Here is a 4106-nt window from a genome sequence, read left to right on the forward strand (position 1 = left end):
GGGGGGGGCCGGTTTCCAAATTTCTCCCTGTGCCGTGTTTTATTAAATTCAAAAGTGCGCTGGCAGTGCGCGGAGACGGCCCAGTGGTTATCCCCTGCGTGGGTTTCACGCTCTAGTATCATTAACCTTCTTCAAGGTATACACAATTACTGTGTGCTTCACTAACTAGTCAAATCCATCATTTTGCTCCCTGAATGTAACGTGGCACAATTACTGTGTGCTCTACTAACTAGTCAAATCTGCCATTTTGCTCCCTGAATGTAACGTAGCTTCACTAACTAGTCAATTATGCCATTTTGCTTCAAAAGTTATTAGTAGTTGTGCAACCATATCTTTGCAAGTTGAGTACTTGTGATATATTAATACTATTTCCGCTGTTGTAAAAGATTTCCCTTTGATTTAATGATTTAAAGAACTGAATCTGCAGCATACTGTGATTATAGTTAACTTTAATTATTGTAACTTTCAAAGTTGCTGCGTGCTTCACTAACTAGTCAATTGTGCCATTTCTCTTCAAAAGTTATTAGTAGTTGTACAACCATTTTATTGCAAGTAGAGTAACTGTAATATATTAATACTATTTCCGCTGTTGTAAAAGATTTCCCTTTGATTTAATGATTTAAAGAACTGAATCTGCAGCATACTGTGCATTTTGCTTTTGTGTCAATCAAGAATCAAGTGCAGTCACATGTTTCACTTATGCTCGCTGTCACAACCCTGTTATTAAAATACATCATCCTGTGACAATTGTTAGTCATCCTTGCATATTGCATAAAATTTTACTGTATCCGGGAGGGTTCATCCCCAAACCACTATTTTGTAGCACTGCATACCTTGTATCTACTGTCCTACAGCATTTCTATTCAGTAGGTCTTGTTTCATTGTTTAATGTTCAATCATGTTCTCATGTTTTTATCAAATGTGTTTTAATCATTTATTTATTTATTTATTGCCCCAGGGTGGGATAGCACATGTAAACCAATGAGTGTTCTAGTAATTCTAGTATTGTTAACTTTCAGTTTAAGTTGTTCAAACTCAAAGTGTTAAATCATTCTATGAATTAAAGTATCAAGAGCATCAGACTTATTAAAAGGTCAAACAAGCGTTAGCCTCATTAATTGCAAAACATCGAGCTCTAGTGCAGCGCTCACTTATCAACCAACTTCTTGCTCGTAAATCATGTCTTCCCCAGTGCGCAACCAAGCTGTTATCTTTCTCATGTTTATCATGCATTTATTATCTGTGATATTAGTAATGTAATTGCAAACCATTGTTTTCATGTTCTTGTTTATGTGAGTGTTTCATTATTTTAAGAGCAAAGTGGATGTGGTGTCCGCTACTTCACCGCCTTGTATGAGAGTTAGACTCAAGTTAATGTAAACTGACTATACACACAGATGTAATATAAACCACTGTTTAAACCTACAATAAAGGTCAGATTGTTGAGTACCATACATATTGTCGGTTGACTCTTCATACTCAAGTCCCGTCTTAGCACGACCTAGAGTCCAGAGTTACACCTGCAAGTGTGCGACACAAATATGTCGCTTATTTTGAAAACCTCCCTTAAAGAAAAAAATATTTTTCACCCCCGTCTTCCTCGTGAAATTACGGTTCAAACGAGTATATGTATGATGGGGTTCTGACCACAAACAACGACACTATGAGGACTTTTGGAAATAACCATCTTGTTAATAATTAAATGTATTGTTAGCATTGTTGCTCTAAACCCGAGGGGTGGATAACTCCCAAGCCAAATGTACACCTCTAATTCTGCCCAATTCAAACTAATTCAGACCAATTCAATCTAATTCAAACTAATTCAAAAGTAATTCAACTAATTCAGTCCAATTCAAGCCAATTTACATTCAATTCAAGTCAATTCAAGCCAATTTTCACTAATTCAGTAGAATAAAATCACAATAATTCAAACCAATTCAAAAACAATTCAACCAATTCAGTCCAATTCAAATTCAATTCAAGCCAATTCAAGCTAATTCGAATTCTATTTTTGAAATTTGTACACCCAATTCAGGAGTTATCCACCCCTCGTCTAAACCCCATCATGTGTGTACTCATTTGAACCGGAATTTTACGACAAAAGTGATGGTGTTCTCAGAAATAATTTTACTTTTGAAGGAGAGAAAATAGTTTTAGAAAGTGTGAGACACAGTGGGCTGACAGTTTAAATTGTCATACGGTCTCACACTTGATATTGCAGAGTATTTCAAACGTGTAATACCAAACTTCTAAACTAAACTCGTTACGTCTCGACTTATACTGAAGCTTCGTGCGCAGTTTGAAGTCAATTTAAGTTACCGTCTGAGAGAAACGTGGGCCAGTACAGACAGACACACGACCAAAGAGTTCTCTGCACCCCACATCACAGAAAAGGCTTCGCAAGCTCTCAGCCAATTACCCTTATATCTCTGGAGTGTATGCCCTGTGTAGGACAGGTGCACTCGGACCACAAAATCGTGGTTGCCACCCTCACGCTCCCCACAGTGGACCAGCTCCCTTTCCACCCTGTCGGCCCCCCGCCGCAGCAGAGACGGCGCTACGAGGCTCGTCAACCAGCTCGGACGTGGGCTACAGCGCGGCTTAATGAGGACACTGCCTTACAGGATAACTTTTGGCGGACCCTGGAGCTGGCGCTGGAGACCCTCCTGGCCCACACCCGTCAGGTCACCTGGCTGCAGCTGGAGAATGCCATGGTGTAGGGACGGCAGCGGACGCGGTGCTGAGGGCCCCTGCCTCTCCTATGACCCCCTTGCGACAGGCGACGGAGAGGGCCCGTCAACAGGACCTACAAAGGACCCATGACGAGGCCGGCGATCACCATGCGGAGGCCTTGCACTGTAATTCCTAAAGGCAACTTTTTTAGCGGTTGCCTTTGTTGTTACTCCCCAGGCAGTGAGAAATCGTGAATGTTGCCCCTAGGGAGGCAACAACCGAAAGTGTCCGGGCTCAAGGCAACATTTGTTGCCTCTGCCGAAAAGTCTGCCTTGCCGCGGGGAAGAATGTTACCCTTGGCGTAAAGGCAACTTTTGTCGCCGTCCGGGCGGCTACCTTCTAATCCCCGCCACTGCGGGACAAAAGTATCCTTTGTGTGGTGTTGCCCGCATAGGCGTTGAAAAAGTTTCCTTTTTAAAAGGCGACTCTTATCCCCGTGTATTCGATAAGTTTTGGTGCCCGCATAGGCGTTAAAAAAGTTTCCTTTTTGAAAGGCGACTATTGTCCTCGTGTATTCGACAAGTTTAGGTGCCGTGTTCAACTGACACTAAGCATCCTCACTGCTGTAGGCCTATTTATTCGTCTCCCCGGAGGGGGAGGGACGGAGGAAGAGGGGGACGGCAAGCGGCGTGCCCAGCGGTGTCGGGCCGGCGAGACAAAGGCTGGAATGTGTTTCGTCGTCCGGACTCGCCCCCGCATCGGGCTCAATGGCTCAGTTGGTTGCGAACGAGGCGAGGACGCTGAGTTGCCAGCGCCGGGTTCAGATCCCGGCGCAGGCAGCGGTAGGCGTGTATCCAGGGCCTGGAAACGCAATGGTCGAGTCCCGGCCGAGGCGCGATACCAGCGAAAACAGCGTGTTTGGGGAAAGCTTATGTGAAAAAAAGTATACATCTCCGGTAAAAATCAAGAAGAGATTCGGAAAGCTGATGAAATTTGCCGTGTAGTAGGCCTATTATTTAACATGATACTGTCACGAGTGCGCGGAGAAAATTTGATAAAAAACATGGTTTTTCGACCCTACATAACTTCACTCTAGCAGACGGAATTTTGTTAGTGGATTTGACCACGATAAACATTACTTTCGGGCTGAGCATATAGCCTACTACACGTCAAATTTCATCAGCTTTCCGAATCTCTTCTTGCTTTCCACCGTAGATGCATACTTTTTTCACATAAGCTTCCCCCGTTGCGGTATCGCGCCTCGGCCGGGACTCGGCCATTGCGTTTCCAGGCCCTGGTGTATCCTTCTATGTAGCAGCCAAAAAGCCATGATGTTAGCCTACAAGGGCGTTACCAACTCGGATTACCGTAGGAATCCGGAAAAGCGAAGGGGCGATCGCCTCGATGCGAACACCGGGGCACACCTTCCCAAA

This window comes from Frankliniella occidentalis, unplaced genomic scaffold (assembly GCF_000697945.3).
Source record: "Frankliniella occidentalis isolate FOCC.00 unplaced genomic scaffold, Focc_3.1 Scaffold368, whole genome shotgun sequence".
NCBI lineage: Eukaryota > Metazoa > Arthropoda > Insecta > Thysanoptera > Thripidae > Frankliniella > Frankliniella occidentalis.